Source organism: Pristiophorus japonicus, chromosome 19 (genome assembly GCF_044704955.1).
Source record: "Pristiophorus japonicus isolate sPriJap1 chromosome 19, sPriJap1.hap1, whole genome shotgun sequence".
NCBI lineage: Eukaryota > Metazoa > Chordata > Chondrichthyes > Pristiophoridae > Pristiophorus > Pristiophorus japonicus.
This window is the reverse complement of record NC_091995.1, coordinates 93,564,551-93,588,846: the sequence shown is the minus strand read 5'-3', so window position 1 is coordinate 93,588,846 and position 24,296 is coordinate 93,564,551.

The following is a 24,296-nucleotide window of genomic DNA, read 5'->3' as shown; positions in this document are numbered from 1 at the left end:
GAAGGTGGCTCGCCACCACCTCCTCGTGAGGCAATTAGGGATAGAAACATAGAAAATAGGAGCAGGCCATTCGGCCCTTCGAACCTGCACCACCACTCAATATGATCATGGCAATAAATGCTGGCCATGCTAGCGATGACCACATCCCATGAATTAATTCAGGCAAAATTTGTTTACCCAGAGAGGGGCTAGAATGTTGAACTCACTGTCATGGGGAGTGGTTGGAATGGTAGGAGGCTCCTGTGGAGCATAAAGACTGGCTTGTTACTGCGCTGTATATTCTAAGTAATTCTGCATCCATCACCCATTCAGGCAGCTTATTCCAGATCAGGTACCACCCAGTCCCCTGTCCAATATTGTCATTTTAATTCTCTGGGACTAGTGTCTAAAACTAGGTGGGGGGGTGGGGGGGAACAGTCTCAGGATAAGGGGGCGGCCATTTAGGACGGAGATGAGGAGGAATTTCTTCACTCAGAGGGTGGTGAATCTTTGGAATTCTCTGCCCCAGAGGCCTGTGGATGCTGAGTCTCTGAATATATTCAAGGCTGAGATCGATAGATTTTTTGGAATCTAGAGGAATAAAGGGATCAGGCGGGAAAGTGGAGTTGAGATGGAAGATCAGCCATGATCTTATTGAATGGCGGAGCAGGCTCGAGGGGCCGAATGGCCGACTCCTGCTCCTATTTCTTATGTTCTTTCTCGGAAGAATCTTTCTCTGTTAAAAACCTTACAGTCGATAAATTCCATAGATTTTTTTTCAAAGTACCTTTCCCAGTTTCTCTCTCCCTTCCTGATGGCAATGACTCTTTGAGAGGAATATACCGATACTGAGATTAATAAAAAGATCAAAGGTGGATGGGCAGACAGATAAATATTCATTGATGGGTAAATAGATAAAAGTTATACAGATGGACAGACAGAAGGATAAAAGTTGAATTTATAGATAGTTAAAAGAATGACTACATAGATAGACGGACAGATAGATAGATAGATAGGGAGAGAGAGAGGGGGATGAATGGACGGAGAGAAGGACAGAGACACAGACTGACAGACGGAGAGGCAAATAGATAGATGTTGGAAAGATAAAACAAATATTCTGGTAAAGTTACAAACGTAAAATACTGCGGATGCTGGAACCTGCAATAAAAACAGAAAATGCTGGAAATCTCAGCGGGTCAGGCAGCGTCTGTGGAGTGAGAAACAGAGTTAACGTTTCGGGTCAGAACTGGCGAATGTTCGAGATGTAACAGATTCTTCACGAGCAGTGAAAGGGAGGAAGGAAGGGAAGAGCAAAAGGGAAGGTCTGTGACAGGGTGGAAGGCAGGAGAGATTAGAGAGACAAAAGGGGCGATGGGCCGAATTGAAATGGTAATGGCCGGAGTTAGAAAAAGGTTAGTCGAGATAGGGTGTGAATGGCGGGATACTGATCCGCTGCCATTGGAGACACAGAGAATAAAAACACAATATCAAGTTCAACAATTTTAGATAACCTCTGCCCATTTTAGACTTCTTTCCCCTCTCTTTCCCCTCCCCCGCCCCCCGCCCTGATCCTATGTTTTTTACTCTCTTTGTCTCCAATGGCAGCCCAGCCAGCCCTTTGGGAGCAATCAGTTTGAAGCAGTTTGTGTCCAATGTGCTGATTGGAGCCGAGGTGAGGTGGGCCTGCGTTGCCGTGCCAATGCCGGGGTGAATGATAAGGTCCAGCCTCTCGCTCCTGGCCCCGGGTCAATGCAGCGTCTTTTCATTGTTGCCTCTTTTCCAATTGCTGACAGGGTAGAATTGCAATAAACACACAGCACGGTCTCTGCCAGCAATTGTTCTGCTTGGATCAGGAGTTCTCGGAGCTGCAGAGGGAGCAAGTTCATTTAAAAGGCGTTCGGGTAAGAGTGAGTCTGCTCTGTGAAACCCCGACGAGAAAATACGCGACAGCCATTTTGCAAGTGCGGTCACAAGAAGATAAAAAATAGGAGCAGGAGTCGGCCATTCGGCCCCTCGAGCCTGCTCCGCCATTCAATAAGATCATGGCTGATCTTCGACCTCAACTCCACTTTCCCGCCCGATCCCTCGATTCCCTTAGAGTCCATGCAACTTTGAAAGCTCACTATTGAAACTCTCTGGACTGTAAATTTAATAGACGACTTTTATTCCTCTATGAATGCTGGGATAGGCCCAGCTCCATAAATGTTTCTCATCTTCTTTCACTTTACTCTGTCCCATCAAACACTCCCAGGGCAGGTACAGCACGGGGTTAGATACAGAATAAAGCTCCCTCTACACTGTCCCAGCAAACACTCCCAGGGCAGGTACAGCACGGGGTTAGATACAGAGTAAAGCTCCCTCTACACTGTCCCATCAAACACTCTCAGGGCAGGTACAGCATGGGGTTAGATACTGAGTAAAGCTCCCTCTACACTCTCCCAGCAAACACTCCCAGGGCAGGTACAGCACGGGGTTAGATACTGAGTAAAGCTCCCTCTACACTGTCCCATCAAACACTCTCAGGGCAGGTACAGCATGGGGTTAGATACTGAGTAAAGCTCCCTCTACACTGTCCCATCAAACATTCTCAGGGCAGGTACAGCACGGGGTTAGATACAGAGTAAAGCTCCCTCTACACTGTCCCATCAAACACTCTCAGGGCAGGTACAGCATGGGGTTAGATACTGAGTAAAGCTCCCTCAGCTCCCTCTACACTGTCCCATCAAACACACCCAGGGCAGGTACAGCACGGGGTTAGATACAGAGTAAAGCTCCTTCTACACTGTCCCATCAAACACTCCCAAGGCAGGTACAGCACGGGTTAAATACAGAGTAAAGCTCCCTCTACACTCTCCCAGCAAACACTCCCAGGGCAGGTACAGCACGGGGTTAGATACAGAGTAAAGCTCCCTCTACACTGTCCCATCAAACACTCTCAGGGCAGGTACCGCATGGGGTTAGATATTTGAGTAAAGCTCCCTCTACACTGTCCCATCAAACACACCCAGGGCAGGTACAGCACGGGGTTAGATACAGAGTAAAGCTCCCTCTACACTGTCCCATCAAACACTCCCAGGGCAGGTACAGCACGGGGTTAGATACAGAGTAAAGCTTCCTCTACACTGTCCCATCAAACACTCCCAGGGCAGGTACAGCACGGGGTTAGATACAGAGTAAAGCTCCCTCTACACTGTCCCATCAAACATTCTCAGGGCAGGTACAGGGGGTTAGATACTGAGTAAAGCTCCCTCTACACTGTCCCATCAAACACTCCTGGGGCAAGTGTAGGGTAAAAAGTCCTTTGCACTGTTCAATGGGAAAGGGTTTGAAGTGAAATGTTATCCGAGAATTGGGTAGGCTTGTACCTGGAATCAATGGATATGGTCACTTGTTTATTTATGTTCATGGAACTGCTCAGGTGAATCCACAAGGGCTGCATTGCAGCACGAACGTACACGGGCTGAGTGATCATTGCTGCACAATCAGCTCCCTCTCCTCCCCGAGCACAATGGAAATGCATCAAGCTATTGATGTAATTGTGTGTGCCGAGCACTTCTACCACATCGGATCCCAGGGTCCCTTTAGATGAATCTGGATAAAGAGTTTGGCCAAGTGGAACAGAGTAGGCCATTTATTGCTAGGGACACGGGGCGCTCTGCTGTGCACAAGAGTTAAACTGTGGCAGCGCAAAATCGTCCCCAGCAAAATCTTCTCAATCCTACTGTAGAAAGCCTGAGCTCTCTCTCTCCCATTCCCACTCTCTCTCTGTCTCCTTGTCTCTGTGTCTCAGTTACATACTGTGTCTCCTTCTCTCTCTCTCTCTCTGTGTCTCTCTCTGTGTCTCTTTACCTCTCTCTCTCTCTCTACCTCTCCTCTCTGTTTCTCTCTCTCTCTCTCTCTCTCTCTCTGTCCCTCTCTCTCTCTCTCCTTCACTCCACTCTTTCTCTGTCTGTCTGTCTGTCTCTCTCTCTCTCTGTCTCCTTCTGTCTCTCTCTCTCTGACTCACTCTCTCTGTCTCTCTCTCTCGGTCTCCTTCTCTCTCTCTCTCTCTGTCTCTCTCTGTGTCTCTTTGCCTCTCTCTCTCTACCTCTCCTCTCTCTCTGTTTCTCTCTCTCTCTCCCTCTCTCTCTCTACCTCTCGTCTCTCTGTCTCTCTCTCTACCTTTCCTCTCTCTCTATCTCTCTCTCTCTCTACCTTTCCTCTCTCTCTCTCTCTCCCTCTCTCTCTCTCTCTACCTTTCGTCTCTCTCTGTCTCTCTCTCTCTCTACCTTTCCTCTCTCTCTCTCTCTCCCTCTCTCTCTCTCTCTACCTCTCGTCTCTCTCTGTCTCTCTCTCTCTACCTTTCCTCTCTCTCTCTCTCTCTCTCTGACTCTCTCTCTGTCTCTCTCTCTCTACATTTCCTCTCTCTCTGTCTCTCTCTCTCTCTACCTTTCCTCTCTCTCTCTCCCTCTGTCTCTCTCTGACTCTCTCTTTCTGACTCTCTCTCTGTCTCTCTCTCTCTCTCTCTCTACCTTTCCTCTCTCTCTGTCTCTCTCTCCCTCTGACTCTCTCCCTCTGACTCTCTCTGACTCTCTCTCTCTGACTCTGTCTCTGTCTCTGTCTCTCCTCTCTCTCTCTCTCTCTGTCTCTCTCCCTCTCCTCTCTGTCTCTCTCTCTCTCTGCCTATCTCTATCTCTCTCCCTCTCTCTCCCTCTGCCTTTCCTTCTGTCTCTCTGTATCTCTTTGAATTTGCTCTCCTTACTTTCTCACTCCTTTGTCTGCATTAATATATTTTTCCTTTTCCCATTTCTCAATGTTCTCTATAATGTGTCACTTTCTCTTTTCTCTGTCATTTATTTCGTTCATTCCCTCGCTGTCTCTCCCTTTTCACTCGCTTGAGCTCTTGATATAATTGTGTAAGACCGACAAATATATTTCCCGATACTTGACCTTCATGTACACTTTCTCCCTCTCGCAATTTTACAGACGCATTCACACAGACCCACATCCACACAGACCCACAGACAGACACACAGACAGACACACAGACAGACACACAGACCCACATTCACACAGACCCACATTCACACAGACCCACATTCACACAGACACACAGACAGACACACAGACCCACATTCGCACAGACCCACAGTCACACAGACACACAGACAGACACACAGACCCACATTCACACAGACCCACAGACAGACACACAGACCCACATTCACACAGACCCACAGAGAGACACACAGACCCACATTCACACAGACCCACAGACAGACACACAGACAGACACACAGACCCACATTCACACAGACCCACAGACAGACACACAGACAGACACACAGACCCACATTCACACAGACCCACAGACAGACACACAGACAGACACACAGACCCACATCCACACAGACCCACAGAAAGACACACAGACCCACATTCACACAGACCAACAGAGAGACACACAGACCCACATCCACACAGACCCACAGACAGACACACAGACCCACATTCACACAGACCCACAGACAGACACACAGACCCACATCCACACAGACCCACAGAGAGACACACAGACCCACATTCACACAGACCAACAGAGAGACACACAGACCCACATCCACACAGACCCACAGACAGACACAGAGACCCACATTCACACAGACCCACAGACAGACACACAGACCCACATTCACACAGACCCACAGACAGACACACAGACCCACATTCACACAGACCCACAGACAGACCCAGGGACCCACATCCACACAGACCCACAGACAGACACACAGACCCACATTCACACAGACCCACAGACAGACCCAGGGACCCACATCCACACAGACCCACAGACAGACACACAGACCCACATTCACACAGACCCACAGACAGACACACACACCCACATTCACACAGATCCACAGACAGACACACACTCACACAGACACTCTCTTACTCACTCACTCACTCTCACACACTCTCACTCACTCACTCACTCACTCACACACTCACTCACTCACTCACTCACACACTCACTCACTCATACTCACACACTCACTCACACATACACACACACTCACACACTCACTCACTCACTCACTCACTCACACATACACACACACACTCACTCACTCACTCACACATACACACACACTCACTCACTTACTCACTCACGCACTCACTCACTCTCACACACTCACTCACTCACTCTCACACACACACACACACACTCACTCACTCACTCACTCACACATACACACACACATACACATTCACTCACACACTCACTCACTCACTCTCTCTCAGTCACACACATACACTCTCACACACTCACATACATATACAACACATGTAGACTGAGAGAATAAGCAGCGATGGTGGGTAAAGGGAAGAAAATGAAAGGTTATATTTGAACAAATGTCTTCTGACAATTGGCGCTCAGTGCACGGCTGAGCACTAACAGCGCTTGTTCCGCCCGTCACTCCCTCCCTTTCTCCCTTTCCTGGGTTGGCTGGGACTCCTCCTGCAGAGAAACACTGAGGGAAATGCTCTTAAAGCTTTAAATGGACTTCAGCACTCCTGATCCAATGCGACAGGAGGCTCCCACGCCATCTCGTGCAATCCAGAACGGTCACAGCACGAAGGCCAATCGGCCCATCGAACCCACTCCCTTCTCCCTTCCCCCGCAGCCCTGCACATCTCAACTCCTTCAGAAGTCTTTTTAACTTCTTTTTCAACCTGCCCTGCCAACTTCCACGATTTAGGCACACATTCCCCCCCAAGTCTGTCTGTTTGAGCACCCTCTTTAGGATTGTACCAATCAGTTCACCCGGTGAGGAGGGGAGCGGGCAGGTCGGAAGGCCTCCTTGTAGGACTGCTCTTGGGCCTGGCCAAGGGGGCCATCAGCCGGTCCAGGCAGCGGGCGGTCGAGGGGGTCGTTCAGCCCGACTGCCTGCCTCTCTTCCGCGGTTACATCCGAGCCAGGGTGTCCCTGGAGATGGAGCACGCGGTGTCCACCGGTACGCCTTCCGCGAGAGGTGGGCACCGGAGGGACTGGAGTGCATCATCACCCCCGGCAACCAAATTCTAATTTGATCCTATAATGTCTAAAGTTTAATTTGTTTCAATTTGTCGGTTTTAGTGCCCCTTTAATAAGGGGGTACTTGATCTTTTGTTGTACCATTCAGTTGAGGAATTCACCATTACAGACTTTTGAACGATTGCGTTTAAAGGGTGAATATCACTCCGCGGGGCAGAGTGAAGAAACAAGGCCTTAAGCTTGGCTCACGCAAGAGATCGTTTTGGATATTTAGAAGGTAAAGTTCATTTTTGCTTACTATTTACCAAAAACGAATGACATGCATTTATATAGTGCCTTTCACGACCACTGGATGTCTCAAAGCACTTCACAGCCAATGAAGTACTTTTGGAGCGTAGTCACTGTTGTAATGTAGGAAACACGGCAGCCAATTTGCGCACAGCAAGCTCCCACGCACAGCAACGTGATCATGACCAGACAATCTGTTGGTTGAGAGGTGAATATCGGCCAGCATACCCAGGAGATCGCCCCTGCTCTCCATCGAACTAATGCTACCCTGAGCAGAGCAGGCATTTGTGACCAGTTCAGTTGCACCGTCAGGGTGCACAGTCTCAGGATAAGGGGTCGGCCATTTACCCTCACCTCTTTGAAAAAGTACTTGGATTGTGCACTTGAAGTGCAGTAACCTACAGGTCTTAAACTGTATAAAACACTTGTTAGGCCACAGCTGGAGTACTGCGTGCAGTTCTGGTCACCACATTACAGGAAAGTGTGATTGCACTAGAGAGATAGAAAGGACACATTTCCTTTAGCAGATGGGTCAACAATCAGTGGGCATAGATTTAAAGTAATTGGGGGGAGGTTTAGAGGGGATTTGAGGGGAAATGTCTTCACCCAGAGGGTGGTGGGGGTCTGGAACTCACGGCCTGAAAGGGTGGTAGAGGCAGAAACCCTCACCACATTTAAAAAGTACCTGGATGTGCACCTGAAGTGCCGTAACCTGCAGGGCTACGGACCGAGAGCTGGAAAGTGGGATTAGGCTGGGTAGCTCTTTGTCGGCCGACGCGGACACGATGGGCCGAATGGCCTCCTTCCGCGCTGTAAATTTCTATGATTCTAGAGGAGAAATTTCTTCACTCAGAGGGTTGTGAATCTTCGGAATTCTCTACCCCAGCAGGCTGTGGATGCTGAATCGTTGAGTATATTTAAGACAGAGATCAATAGATTTTTGGACTCAAGGGGAATCAAGGGATGTGGCGTTGAGGTCGAACATGATCTTATTAAATGGTGGAGCAGGCTCAAGGGGCCATATGGACGACTCCTGCACCTAGTTCTTATGTTTTCTTATTATGTTTTATATGTCACATCGCCATGAATATAAAGCTCCGAGTCTGAGGTACGAGGATAATGGTGATAATGCCTTTGGCTATTTTATTAACTCAGACAGAAGGCACTCAGCCTTGCCACAGGCTCAGAGACTGAAAAGGCACTGTGTTTCCTCGTGTCAGCCATGGCTCAGTGGGTGGAACACTCACCTCCAAGTCACAAGGTCGTGGGCTCAAGTGTGAGGGGTGTGTGGGGGGGTGTGAGTTGGGGGGGGGTGAGTTGGGGGGGGATGTTGGGTGGGGTGGGGGTGTGTGATGTGAGGGGGGGTGTGTGAGGTGAGGTGGGGGGGGAGGTGTGTAAGGTGGGGTGGGGGTGTGTGAGGTGAGGTGGGGAGGGAGGTGTGTGAGGTGGGGGGGGGAGGTGTGTGAGGTGGGGGTGTGGGGGGGGAGGGGTGTGAGTTGGGAGGAGGGGTGTGAGGTGGGGGTGTGAGGTGTGAGATGAGGGATGTGAGGTGGGGGGGGAGGGGTGTGAGGTGGGGGGAGGGGTGTGAGGTGGGGGGGAAGGTGTGTGAGGTGGTGGGGGGGAGGTGTGTGAGGTAGGGGGAGGGATGTGAGGTGGGGGAGGGGTGTGGGGGTGTGAGGTGTGGGGGGGAGGTGTGTGAGGTCGGGGGAGGGGTGTGAGGTGGGGGGGAAGGTGTGTGAGGTGGTGGGGGGGAGGTGTGTGAGGTGGGGGGAGGGGTGTGAGGTGGGGGGAGGTGTGTGAGATGGGGATGTGAGTTGGGGGGGGGGGGCTAGGTGGGGTTGCGGGGGAGGTTGGGAACACCTTAACCTTCACACAGTCACAGCTTATACATAGATGGCTTGTGGATTTGTACTGTAGCTAATGAGAATGAAAGCTGTTCATTCCAGGGATGCTGCAGGGTTTAATATGTCAGGGGCCAATCTAGCTGACGGCACTGTTTAACTTCTGCTGACCATGCAGAAAGTGTGATTCCTAACTGTTTGACTAGACTTTGTCGATACCTTGTGGAACAAAATGGAATCATCGAACGGTTACAGCACAGAAGGAGGCCATTCAGGGCAGTACTGAGGGAGTGCCGGACTGTCGGAGGGGCAGTACTGAGGGAGTGCCGGACTGTCGGAGGGGCAGTACTGAGGGAGTGCCGGACTGTCGGAGGGGCAGTACTGAGGGAGTGCCGGACTGTCGGAGGGGCAGTACTGAGGGAGCGCCGTACTGTCGGAGGGGCAGTACTAAGGGAGTGCTGCACTGTCGGAGGAGCGGTACTGATGGAGTGCCGCACTGTCGGAGGGGCAGTACTGAGGGAGTGCCGCACTGTCGGAGGGGCAGTACTGAGGGAGTGCTGCACTGTCTGAGGGGCAGTGCTGAGGGTGTGCTGCACTGTCAGAGGGGCAGTGCTGAGGGAGTGCCGCACTGTCGGAGGGGCAGTACTGAGGGAGTGCCGCACTGTCGGAAGTGCCGTCTTTCAGATGAGACGTAAAACCGAGGCCCCCGTCTGCCCTCTCGGGTGGACTTAAAAAATCCCACAGCTGCTATTTCAAAGAACGAGAGTTATCCCCGGTGTCCTGGGCCCAATATTTATCCCTCAACCAACATAACAAAAAAACAGATTATCTGGTCATTATGACATTGCTGTTTGTGGGAGCTTGCTGTGCGCAAATTGGTTGCCTCGTTTCCTACCTTACAACAGTGACCACACTCCAAAAAAGTACTTCATTGGTTTTAAAGCGCATTGGGACTTCCTGAGGTCATGAAAGGCGCTATAGAAATGCAACTCTTTGTTCAACAGGAAGACATATATTTTCTTCGGAATATAAACATTCACTTGGGAAGCAAGGGTATTGTGGAGAAAGGGCAGGTAATTGGGATTGTAAAGATAGAGGTGGCAGGGATAACAAAAATGGTGGAGCCGGCTTGATTGGGTCGAATGGCCCAGTCCGGGTTCATTCATCAATCATTTTTTTAGAATCCCCGATCGGCCAGCTCACCGCAATCCAATTCGCCAGTAACTGGCATTAAAGGTTGGCCAATTTCCCACTGCTGTAATGTGGGAAACGTGGCAGATGATGTGCGCACAGCAAGCTCCAACAAATAGCCAGGTCCGCGAGAGAGGCCCATGAATCTGACAGCCCTAGATTGATATACAATGGACCATACTTTGCTGCCCTGGCCCGCGTTTAATACCCTCAGGGACAAAGTCATTTCTTTGGTTTCAAACCAATACTATTCCGACGTCCTTGTGCCAAAAGCATCCAGAATAATTACTTAGAAATTAATTGGCAATGAACAACCTTCATCCTATTGATTCATAAAAATAAAATCCAAGGTTTCTTTGTGGAGCACAGAGGCTGCCTGGCAGGCCTCCCATTGGCTGAGGGACATATTTATGTTATATCATCATGTGATGAATGGGGGCGAAACTTAGAATCGCCTCTCGTTGATCCAATGGCTGAAACGACACAGCTCCCAACATCTTCGATGGTGCAGGTGGTTGTGGGAATGGTTCTTGATCGAGAAAATGGACCTGGAGTGGACAGAGACATGTTTTGCACCATCTTGCACTCCCAGGGCAGGTACAGCACGGGATTAGATACAGAGTAAAGATCCCTCTACACTGTCCCATCACACACTCCCAGGACAAGTACAGCACGGGGTTAGATACAGAGTAAATCTCCTTCTACACTGTCCCATCAAACAATCCCAGGGCAGGTACAGGACGGGGTTAGATACAGAGTAAAGCTCCCTCTACACTGTCCCATCAAACACTCCCAGGGCAGGTACAGCACGGAGTTAGATACAGAGTAAAGCTCCCTCTACACCGCCCCATCACACACTCCCAGGGCAGGTACTGCACGGGGTTAGATACAGAGTAAAGCTCCCTCTATACTGTCCCATCAAACACTCCCAGGGTAGGTACAGCACGGGGTTAGATACAGAGTAAAGCTCCCTCTACACTGTCCCATCAAACACTCCCAGGACAAGTACAGCACGGGGTTAGATACAGAGTAAAGCTCCCTCTACACTGTCCCATCAAACAATCCCAGAGCAGGTACAGCACGGGGTTAGATACAGAGTAAAGCTCCCTCTACACTGTCCCATCAAACACTCCCAGGGCTGGTACAGCACGGATTTAGATACAGAGTAAAGCTCCCTCTACACCGCCCCATCACACACTCCCAGGGCAGGTACAGCATGGGGTTAGATACAGAGTAAAGCTCCCTCTATACTGTCCCATCAAACACTCCCAGGGTAGGTACAGCATGGGGTTAGATACAGAGTAAAGCTCCCTCTACACTGTCCCATCAAACACTCCCAGCTCAATGACTCTAAGCAAGAATCGATTATCTCTGCTAAAGGTTTACTCGAGGTTGAAAAATCAGAGGACACGAAATAAAACATCAGGAAATTAGAAGTAAGAGGGTAACCAGGCAGGTTTCTTTAACCCAAAATGCAAGCACTGATGGCAGGAAGGCGTGCTGCAGCAGACAGTATAACTGGGTTCCAATTAGATGCACTTGTGGAGAGAGAAGGATTGAAGGATTTGATGAATGGGTGGTGAGGCTGATCTACCAGCAAGAGGTGAACTTGTTGGAGATAATGGACATCTTCCTGTTCCAAGAATTCCTTTGTTGATTTGTGAGAGGTTTTTCTTTGTGTTCTTCATTATCAATGAAACCTTGATTATGAATCAAGTGAGAGTTCATTCTCTACCCTTATCCTTGTGCCAGCCGTGGCTCAGTGGGCAGCACTCTTGTCTCTGAGTCAGAAGGTTGTGGGTTCAAATCCCACTCCAGGGACTTGGGCACAAAAAAATCCAGGCTGACACTCCCAGTGCAGTGCTGAGGGAGCGCCGCAATGTCGGAGGGACAGTACTGAGGGAATGCTGCACTGTCGGAGGGACAATGCTGAGGGAACGCCGCACTGTCAGAGGCGCAGTACTGAGGGAATGCCTCATTGTCAGAGGGGCAGTGCTGAGGGAGTGCTGCACTGTCGGAGGGGCAGTGCTGAGGGAACGCCGCACTGTCGGAGGAGCATGCTGAGGGAGCCCCTCATTGTCAGAGGGGCAGTGCTGAGGGAGCGCCGCACTGTCGGAGGGGCAGTGCTGAGGGAGCGTCGCACTGTCAGAGGGGCAGTACTGAGGGAGCGCTGCACTGTCGGAGGGGCAGTACTGAGGGAGCGTCGCACTGTCGGAGGGGCAGTACTGAGGGAGCGTCGCACTGTCGGAGGGGCAGTACTGAGGGAGCGCTGCACTGTCGGAGGGGCAGTACTGAGGGAGCGCTGCACTGTCGGAAGGGCAGTACTGAGGGAGCGTCGCACTGTCAGAGGGGCAGTACTGAGGGAGCGCCGCACTGTCGGAGGGGCAGTGCTGAGGAAGTGCCGCGCTGTCGGAGGGGCAGTATTGAGGGAGCGCCGCACTGCCGTTTTTCAGATGAGATGTTAAACCGAGGCCCCGTCTGCCCTCTCTGATGGGCGTAAAAGATCCCACGGCACTATTTCGAAGAAGAACAGGGGAGTTCTCCCCAGTATCCTCGGGCCAATATTTATCCTTCAACTAACATCACAAAAAAAACAGATGATCTGGTCATTATCACATTGCTGTTTGTGGGAGCTTGCTACCGAGGAACCCAAAGCCAGTGGACGGACTTCATTGGCCCTTCTCTGAGCCCCAGTGTAGCCCCCACACTTGCTGCGTTATAAGCCTGCGGAACAAAAGGATATCGAGGCACGGAGAAGATTTATTAGGACGACACCAGAAATGTGAGGCTGTACATATCAGATAAAGGTTGAACAGGCTGGGTCTCTTTTCTCTTGAAAAAAAGAAGGCTGAGGGGTGTACTGATAGTCATATTTATAATTATGAAAGGTTTTAATAGAGTGGATACAGAGAAAAGAGAAAAAGACTTGCATTTATATAGCGCCTTTTACAACCACCGGACATCTCAAAGCGCTTTACAGCCAATTAAGTACTTTTGGAGTGTAGTCACTGTTGTAATGTGGGAAACGTGGCAGCCTATTTGCGCACAGCAAGCTCCCACACACTGCAATGTGATAATGACCAGATAATCTGTTTTTGTTATGTTGATTGAGGGATAAATTGAGAGAATGTTTCCACTTGTGGGGAAGAGCATAACTAGAGGCCATCAACATAAGATAGTCACCAAGAAATCCAATCGGGAATTCAGAAGAAACGTCTTTACCCAGAGAGCGGTGAGAATGTGGAACTCGCTGCCACAGGGAGGGGTTGAGGCGAATAGTATCGATTCATTTAAGGGGAGGCTGGATAAACACATGAGGGAGAAGGGAATAGAAGGATATGGTGATAGATTTAGATGAGGAAAGACGGGAGGAGGCTCGTGTGGAGCATAAACGCCGGCATGGACTGGTTGGGCCGAATGGCCTGTTTCTGTGCCGTATATCCCATGTAATCCAGTGTAAAACTTCCCCGCACCTCTCCAGAAGGTGCGGACTCTATCTGGAGTGCATTCCCACCAGTTGTGATCGCTCTACGACATCTCACCCACTGGCCGTGCCTCGAGCTAGAAAGCGAGCATTGGCAAGCTATTCGTCCTTGGGGTGCATCAGCGGTTGGCCCTCTCAACAAGGGGCCATGCAGTCGTGGTTCCCATGTGAAAACCCCAGCCAAGGGCACTGAGGCAAACTCAGCACAGTGTTGGGATCTGGATTCGCACCAGTATCAGAGCTGGTGAGTTGAACACTTACGAATAGGAGAGGCCTTAACGGGTTTCTATGTTACTCCCTCTCTGAAGTGGTTGGGGGGGGAGGGAGGGGGGCTGGTGGCAGCGAGCATGATCTGTTAAGGAAGAACTTGCATTTATATAGCACCTTTCACAACCTCCCAAAATGCTTTACAGCCAGTGAAGTACTTTGTGGCGTGTCATCATCATCGAACGAGGATGACTTGCTTCCACACGAGTTCACAGATGTTTCAATGAAGGACCTGATGTTCCAGTCCTGAACTCCAGTTGAGGAGGTGGAAGATGCCTGTGCGTGTATTTTTTTAGCGTGTGGTGGCTGTTGCACACCAGCCACCACACGGGCTTGACAGAGCTAGGTCTTGGTCCAGTGGCAAGGGTTAACCAGGACGACTGGAGACCAGCTCTGCTGCACGGACCTAGTGCGTTCACATATCGCACAGTGCGGGCTGGGCCCGTGCTGCCCCTGGGCCCTCGCCTCTTCTGGGTCCCATGCCCTCATTTTCCACTCCTCCGCCACGATCTCTCACTGCTTCTCCGCCACGGTCTTTCACCGCAGCTCCGCCACGATCTCTCGCCGCTCCTCTGCCACAAACATTCGCCGCACCTCTGCGCAATCTCTCGCCGCTCTTCCGCCCCGACCTTCCCGCTCCTCTGCTGTGCCTGGGCCCCGCCGATGTGCCTGCCCACGCTCTAACCGGCGACCTGGGCCTTGATGACATCACCCAGTCGCCCACCTCGTGCTGCGAGTTGTCGGGGTATGCCTACGATGTTCCAGGGACCCGCACACCAGCTCCTCCTGACCTGCGGTGGTGTCCTCTCGCAGGTCGGGGTGGCCCATGATGTAGTGTAGTCACTGTTGTAATGTAGGAAACGCGACAGCCAATTTGCGCACAGCAAGCTCCCATAAGAGGGCCGATAGGGTTTGACGTCTCACCTGAAGGACGTCCCCTCCGACAGCGCAGCACTCCCTCAGCACGGCATGGGGAGAGTCAGCCTGGATTTCATGCTCAAATCTCTGGAGTGGGACTTGAACCCACGACCTTCTAAACCAAAGAGCGAATGTTACAGCAACTCCCTGGTGTCAAAGGTATGGACATTGGGTGAGGGAAAGAGGGAAAGACTTCAACAACAACCTGTATTTATATGGCGCCTTTAACATAGTGAAACATCCCAAGGCGCTTCTCAGGAGTATTATGAAACAAAAAGTTTGACACTGAGCCACACAAGGAGAAATTAGGGCCGGTGACCAAAAGCTCGGTCAAAGTGGTAGGTTTTCAGGAGCGTCTTGAAGGAGGAAAAAGAGGTGGAGAGGTGGAGAGGTTTAGGGAGGGAGTTCCAGAGCTTGGAACCCAGGCAACAGAAGGCACGGCCACCGATGGTGGAGCGATTATAATCAGGGATGCTCAGGAGGGCAGAATTAGAGGAGCGCAGACATCTCGGGGGATTGTGGGGCTGGCGGAGATTACAGAGATAGGGAGGGGGCGAGGGCCATGGAGGGATTTGTAAACAAGGATGAGAATTTTGAAATTGAGGCGTAGCTTAACCGGGAGCCAATGTAGGTCAGCGCGCACAGGGGGTCATGGGTGAGTGGGACTCGGTGCGAGTTAGGACACGGGGCAGCGAGCACAGGGGGTCATGGGTGAGTGGGACTCGGTGCGAGTTAGGACACGGGGCAGTGAGCACAGGGGGTGATGGGTGAGCGGGACTTGGTGTGAGTTAGGACACAGGTCAGCGAGCACAGTGGGTGATGGGTGAGCGGGACTTGGTGCAAGTTAGGACGCGGGGCAACGAGCACAGGGGGTGATGGGTGAGCGAGACTTGGTGCGAGTTAGGACACGGGGCAGTGAGCACAGTGGGTGATCGGTGAGCAGGACTTGGTCCGAGTTAGGATACGAGGCAGCGAGCACAGGGGGTGATGGGTGAGCGGGACTTGGTCCGAGTTAGGATACGAGGCAGCGAGCACAGGGGGTGATGGGTGAGCGGGACTCGGTGCGAGTTAGGACACGGGGCAGCGCGCACAGGGGGTGATGGTTGAGCGGGACTCGGTGCAAGTTAGGACACGGGCAGCTGAGTTTTGGATCACCTCTAGTTTACGTAGGGTAGTATGTGGGAGGCCAGCCAGGAGTGCGTTGGTATAGTCAAGTCTGGAGGTAACAAAGGCATGGATGAGGGCTTCAACAGCGGATGAGCTGAGGCAAGGGGCGGAGACGGGCGATGTTACGGAGGTGGAAATAGGCAGTCTTAGTTATGCCGTGGATATGGGGCTGGAGGCTCAGTTCAGGGTCAAATATGACACCAAGCTTGCGAACAGTCTGGTTCAGCCTCAGACAGGAGTTGGGGAGAGGGATGGAGTCGGTGGCTGGGGAACGGAGTTTGTGGCAGGGACCGAAAACAATGGCTTCGGTCTTCCCAAGGCTTACTGCGATTGCATATCGCCTTTGACGACCATCGGCTTTGGCTGCGATGCCCTGCCTGGCCGAATAGCACGCCGACGCTCACCGCCCGGACATGCGCCTGAAGAAGGGGCAGCTCGGCTGGCTGAAGGAGGGTGGCCACAGAGCGCGTGGAAGTGTCCTCTGCAGCGAGGGAGAAGGGCTTGAAAAAGGGCAGAGGATTCATTACAGTCTCTTCTGTCAGAAGGGTTGACGCAGTTGTTCGCAGAATGTTGAAGTTCGTGATGGTTGTTCCAGTCTCCCGTCCGCAGCCCCCCGCCCCCGATCGCCCCCCTCCCCAGAGGTCAGAGCTGCCTGGTAGCAGGGTTTCGGGGAGGGATGGGGGTGAAGGATGGTGGTGGGGGGGGGCGGGGGGGGGGGCGATGTGGGGGAAAGGCTTTTGGTGAAAGCCTTCAGCAAGGTCGCAGGAGGTAATTACTGAGTGAGCAGCGAGTGCTGCCAAGCAGGAGATCTGCTGCAACATTTCGTAATGCTCACCCATGTCAGGGGCTGAGGGAGGAGACTGGAGAAATCTGCGGCAGGGAATGTGAGGAGGCAGCAGCAGCCATTCTCGTTCCGTTAGTTATTGACAGGTGGCAGCATTCTCTCCCACCCTCCCCGGGCCAACCGATGGCGCAGCGCGCACCTCCGAACATTCCTGCCGTCTGCTGCTGACATGACTCTGCAGCCCCGATAGTCTCCCTCTCTCTCTCTCTCAGAGGGCAAGGACTCTGTTGTTTCACCCGTCAGTTGTTCCCAGAATCATCCCCCCCCCCTTCGCCGTCTGTGTTAGCCGTGGCTCAGTGGGCAGCACTCTCGCCTCTGAGTCCGGACACTTGTGGGTTCAAGTCCCCACTCCAGGGATTTGGGCACAACATTTCGTCTGACACTCCCGGTGCAGTGCCGAGGGAGCGCCGCACTGTCGGAGGGGCAGTGCTGAGGGAGAGCCGCACTGTCGGAGGGGCGGTGCTGAGGGAGAGCCGCACTGTCGGAGGGGCAGTACTGAGGGAGCGCCGCACTGTCGGAGGGGCAGTGCCGAGGGAGCGCCGCACTGTCGGAAGGGGCAGTGCCGAGGGAGCGCCGCACTGTCGGAGGGGCAGTGCCGAGGGAGCGCCGCACTGTCGGAAGGGGCAGTGCCGAGGGAGCGCCGCACTGTCGGAGGGGCAGTGCCGAGGGAGCGCCGCACTGTCGGAGGGGCAGTGCTGAGGGAGCGCCGCACTGTCGGAGGGGCAGTGCTGAGGGAGCGCCGCAATGTCGGAGGGGCGGTACTGAGGGAGCGCTGCACTGTCGGAGAGGTGGTAATGAGGGAGCGCCGCACTGTCGGAGGGGCAGTACTGAGGGAGCACCGCACTGTTGGAGGGCGGTACTGAGGGAGCACTGCACTGTCGGAGGGCGGTACTGAGGGAGTGCCGCATTGTCGGAGGGGCGGTACTGAGGGAGTGCTGCGCTGTCAGAGGGGCGGTACTGAGGGAGCGCTGCACTGTCGGAGGGGCAGTACTGAGGGAGCGCTGCACTGTCGGAGGGGCGGTACTGAGGGAGCGCTGCACTGTCGGAGGGGCGGTACTGAGGGAGCGCTGCACTGTCAGAGGGGCGGTACTGAGGGAGCGCTGCACTGTCGGAGGTGCCGTCTTTCACACAAGACATTAAACCGAGGCCCTGTCTCCTCTCTCAGGTGGATGTTAATGATCCCATGACACTATTTCGAAGAAGAACAGGGGAGTTATCCCCGGTGTCCTGGGGCCAATATTTATCCCTCAATCAACATAACTAAAACAGATTTTCTGGTCATTATCACATCGCTGTGTGTGGGAGCTTGCTGTGCGCAAATTGGCTGCCACATTTCCCACATTACAACAGTGACTACACTCCAATAGTACTTCATTGACTGTAAAGCACTTTGAGACATCCGGTCGTTGTGCAAGGCGCTATATAAATGCAAGTCTTGCGTTTTAGCTCTCAGATGTTGCTGGCGGGCAAAACACTTGTCCTGTTTCCGTGTCACTTTGTTAAAAACTATAATTCGTTCACGTGATGTGGGCGTCACTGGCAAGGCCGGCATTTATAGCCCAGTTTCTTGGAGAAGGTGGTGGTGAGCTGCCTTCTTGAACTGCTGCAGTCCGTGTGGTGAAGGTGCTCCCACAGTGCTGTTAGGGAGATGTGATATTTTGTCTGCAACATTACAAACACACATTCACAAGGTGGTGCTCCAGGAACTTGTCAGGTGACCTTGTCAAATGATCCTTTTATTGTATTTACAGCAGTAGTTGCATTACCATGGTAGTCCACTGGGTGGAGCAGTGGGCCACTAGGGGGCGCTCTATTACAGCAGGGATTCCCAGGATTTTTGACCCAGCGGCGATGAAGGAACTCTGCTAGTTTTACGGAGGTGTTGAACCATTTAAATTGGACTGAAATAGGAAATTGTCACTGGCACCAGCATCTCTAACCATCATCAGCGCCAATATTTAAGAGTGAACCATGGCTCAGTGAGTAACACTCTCTTGCCTCTGAGACAGAAGGTTGTGGGTTCAAGTCCCACTCCAGGCACTTGAGCACAAAAATCTAGGCCTCCAACTGCCCTACTATTGGTCACCTGACATGTCAGCCGTCAAGGGTGATGAATCTTTGGAATTCTCCACCCCAGTCGTTGAGTATCTTCAAGGCTGAGATCAACACTGTAATGTATTTGCTTCATGGGTTCTTTGCTTAAGAATTCATAACAACACATTGCTATTAAGAACTAGCTGATTTATTAGCAAAGGTTTAACAATCACACTACACATTACCGGTTCATCCACCAGGCTCACAACCGCCTGCCCCATCGTGGATCCCCCGAACCCAACTGGCCGGGGTTTTATTGAGTCTTGTGAACATCACGTGACTGGCTAAGCCACTCACAACTCAACAGCTCGACCAACTCACAGGGGCACACATTACAGATAGATTTGAAGAATGAAGGGATATGAGAACAGTGCAGGAAAGTGGAGTTGAGGTCGAAGATCAGCCATGATCTCATTGAATGGCTGACTCCTGCTCCTATTTCTTATGTTCTTATGTCACCTTCCTGCACCAATCAGAAAGTAAATAGACTCTTCGTTATCTGAGTGAACGATTCTTGTCAGTCAAACACGTCTTTTATTGTTTAAATCCATCCCCGATATTTTTATAAATTATAAACACAATTAATCAAGGAGCGAAATCGCCCCTCCCTATCTCTCTAATCTCCTCCAGCCCCACAACTCCCCGAGATGTCTGCGCTCCTCTAATTCTGCCCTCCTGAGCATCCCTGATTATAATCGCTCCACCATCGGTGGCCGTGTCTTCTGTTGCCTGGGCCCCAAGCTCTGGAACTCCCTCCCTAAACCTCTCCGCCTCTCTACCTCTCTTTCCTTTTTTAAGACGCTCCTTAAAACCGACCTCTTTGACCAAGCTTTTGGTCACCTGCGCTAATTTCTCCTTATGTGGCTCGGTGTTAAATTTTTTTGTTTTGTTTTATAACGCTCCTGTGAGGCGCCTTGGGAAGTTTTACTGCGTTAAAGGCGCTATATAAATATACGTTGGTGTTGAAAATGAAGGGGAAAAAGCACATTTTATTGACTGCCCCTGTGATTTTTCACGGATGTCGCTTGCGGCCAGAGTCTTGGGGATTAATCTTTAATTCCTGGAGGTACCAGGCCAGTCCTGGAGGGGTTGGTGACCCTCGGGTCGGTGGGCATGATGCACCACGGGCCCTGTACAGAGGTTAATGAACTTGCGATGAGCAGCAGCGGGCATTCGAAACTGGGACCCGGAGAAAATAAAAATCTTCTTTTCAAAATTAAACCATTTGTTTTTGCTCCCATTTTTAAAGCGCATGGATCTCTGCCAGATGTTTGGGTCCGATTCTGAGTGCTGCTTTTGGTACTAGGTGCTATTGGTGCACCTAGATTGCTCGATCTTCAACATCGGAAACAATATGAGAATCCAAGTGCAGCCAGTTATGGAAGTAAAGGCTTCTGCATGGTCCTAGCACCTTCCTTGTTACAGAAAGAGCTTGCATTTCTATAGCGCCTTTCACGACCTCATAAGAACATAAGAAATAGGAACAGGAGTCGGCCATACGGCCCCTCGAGCCTGCTCCACCATTCAATAAGATCATGGCTGATCTGATCATGGACTCAGCTCCACTTCCCCGCCCGCTCCCCATAACCCCTTATCCCCTTATCGTTTAAGAAACTGTCTATTTATGTCTTAAATTTATTTAATGTCCCAGCTTTCACAGCTCTCTGAGACAGCGAATTCCACAGATTTACAACCCTCTGAGAGAAGAAATTTCTCCTCATCTCTGTTTTAAATGGGCGGCCCCTTATTCTAAGACCGTGCCCTCTAGTTCTAGTCTCCCCCATCAGTGGAAACATCCTCTCTGCATCCAACTTGTCAAGCCCCCTCATAATCTTACACGTTTCGATAAAATCACCTCTCATTTTTCTGAATTCCAATGAGTAGAGGCCCAACCTACTCAACCTTTCCTCATAAGTCAACCCCCTCATCCCCGGAATCAACCGAGTGAACCTTCTCTGAACTGCCTCCAAAGCAAGTATATCCTTTCGTAAATATGGAAACCAAAACTGCACGCAGTACTCCAGGTGTGGCCTCACCAATACCCTGTATAACTGTAGCAAGACTTCCCTGCTTTTATACTCCATCTCCTTTGCAATAAAGGCCAAGATACCATTGGCCTTCCTGATCACTTGCTGTACCTGCATACTATCCTTTTGTGTTTCATGCACAAGTACCCGCTGTACTGCGGCACTTTGCAATCTTTCTCCATTTAAATAATAACTTGCTCTTTGATTTTTTTTCTGCCAAAGTGCATGACCTCACACTTTCCAACATTATACTTCATCTGCCAAATTTTTGCCCACTGCTGTGTTTCCCACATTACAACAGTGATTACACTCCAAAAGTACTTCATTGGCTGTAAAGCGCTTTGAACGTCCGGTGGTCGTGAAAGGTGCTATATAAATGCAAGTCTTTCTGAAGAAGTTGCTCCTGAATTCCCTATTGGATTTCTTGGTGACTATCTTAATATTGATGGCCTTTAGTTATGCTCTTCCCCTTCTTCTTGTTGGGCAGTCCCTCGGAGTCGGGGATGACCTGCTTCTACTCTAAAAACGAGTTCTCCGGTTACTGATGAGTCCGATGCAGGACCTACAGTCTCTGCCACAGGAGTTGTCCATGAGGGTCCTGACGGTCCAGGTCCCGAACGAAATATTGAAGGGTGGAAGATGCCTGTGCATGAATTTTTTTAACGTGGGGTGGCCGTTGCACACCAGCCACCATACGGGGCTTGACAGAGCTAGGTCTTGGTCCAGTGGCAAGGGTTAACCAAGACGACTGGAGACCAAGCTCTTCTCCACAAGTGGAAACATTCTCTATCTCACTCATGCCTTCGGCTGGAGCCCTTGGGCAAACAGATCCCGCCCTCCCCAAATCCGCTCGGATAGCCTGGCACCCCACGAGATCTAGGCTCGCCCATGGAGAATGGCCACTGGGTGACGTGTCTGAGAGCGGGACGCGCCATTGAATCGGACACCTTCTGGATCGGGGTCCCGGCCTCGGGAGCGGTGGGGAGGAGGAGGAGAATTGGAGAGCGATGCCGATCACACAGGAGTGTGGGGCTCGGGGTTTTGCTATAACAGAACTGCTGGCGAAAAATAAATCAATCCAACCAAGTTAGAGTTATGCAATTCACTGGGGCCCGTCAATAACTGAACCACTGCTTCTCAGTCCGCACCGTGTAGTATTCATGAGCAAGTTATTGCAACGTGGCATTGAATTAAGTCTAACGTTTGTGTGCTGTGAAGTAGAATCTGTAGGTGATCATTCTCCCAGTTGTTTATCCAACTGCATCACCTCGTAGAAAGCTCGCTCTCCCCCTCGCACGCTCCCTCTCTCACTTGCCCTCTCCCTCACTCTCTCCCTCTCTCACACGCTCTCTCTCTCCCTCTCGCGCTCTCTCACTCGCTCTCTCCCCCTCTCTCTCTCTCATGCTGCCTCCCTTGGTCACATGCTCTCTCCCTCTCATGCTCTCTCCCTCGTTCTCTCCCTCTCTCACACTCTCTCTCTCTCTCTCGTGTTCTCTCCCTCTCGCTCACTCCCTCTCACACGCTCTCTCTCTCTCTCTCTCCCGAGCTCTCTCCCTCTCGTGCTCTCTACCACTCACGCTCTCTCCCTCTCTCGCGCGCGATCTCCCTCTCTCACTCGCTCCCTCTCTCACACACGCGCTCTCTCTCTCGCTTCCTCTCCCTCTCTCACACGCTCCCTCTCTCTCCCATGCTCCCATCCTCTCTCACACAAAAGATCTTATTGAAATGTATAAAATTATGAGGAGCCTAAATAGAGTGGATAGGACAGATTTGTTTCCCTTAGCAGAGGGTTTAATTATCAGGGGGCATAGATTTAAAGTAACTGGTAGGAGGTTTAGGGGGGAGATGAGGAAAAAAAATTCACCCAGAGGGTGGTGGGGGTCTGGAACTAACTGCCTGAAAGGGTGGTAGAGGCAGAAACCCTCACCACATTTAAAAACTACCTGGATGTACACTTGAAGTGCCGTAACCTACAGGGCTACAGACCGAGAGCTGGAAAGTAGGATTAGGCTGGATAGCTCTTTGTCGGCCGGCGCGGACACGATGGGTCGAATGGCCTCCTTCTGTGCTGTAAATTTCTATGATGCTCTCTCTCTCCCTTGCTCTTTTTCTCCCTCTCTCTTTCGCTCACTCTCACTCCTCCCTCCATTTCTCTCCCTCACTCCCTCTCTCTCTCTTTTCCTCCTCCCTCTCTTTCTCACACACTCACTCCCTCTCCCTCGCTCCCTCTCTCTTTCCCCCTCGCTCTCTCCCTCGCTTTCCCCCTTGCTCTCTCGCTCTCTCTCCCTCGCTCCCTCTCTCTTCCCCTGGCTCTCTCCATCTCTCTCCATCGCTCCCGTTCTCTTTTCCCCTCGCTCCCTCCCTCTCTCTCTCTCTCCCTCGGTCCCTCTCTCTTTCCCCCTCGCTCTTTCCCTCTCGCTCCCTCGCTCCTTCTCTCTTTCCCCCTCGCTCTCTCCTTCTCTCTCCCTCTCTCCCTCTCTCTTTCCCCTTCGGTCTCTCCCTCGCTCTCTCACACTCCCTCCCTCTATCTCCCGAATTTAGTCAATTCTATTTTTCTTTTTCTCACTTATTCTTTCTCTGATATTCCCGCTTTCTCGCTTTCTCTCTCTCTCTCACTTGCTTTCTCTCTCACTCCTCTCATTCTTTCTTTAACTCACTTTCTTCCTTTTTATTCTTGCGCTCACTTTATTTTCTCTCTTTTCTCCCCGTCTCTCGATCGCTCACATTTTTTCTGTTTCCCTCTTCTCTCTCTCACGGTCTTTTCCTCACACCGTGGCTAACAAGGGAAATTGAGGATAGTGTTAAAACCAAGGAAGAGGCATATAAATTGGCCATAAAAAGCAGCAAACCTGAGGACTGGGAGAAATTTAGAATTCAGCAGAGGAGGACAAAGGGTTTAATTAGGAGGGGGAAAATAGAGTACGAGAGGAAGCTTGCAGGGAACATAAAAACTGACTGCAAAAGCTCCTATAGATATGTGAAGAGAAAAAGATTAGTGAAGACAAACGTAGGTCCCTTGCAATCAGATTCAGGTGAATTTATAATGAGGAACAAAGAAATGGCAGACCAATTGAACAAATACTTTGGTTCTGTCTTCACGAAGGAAGACGCAAATAACCTTCCGAATGTACTAGGGGACAATGGGTCTAGTGAGAAGGAGGAACTGAAGGATATCCTT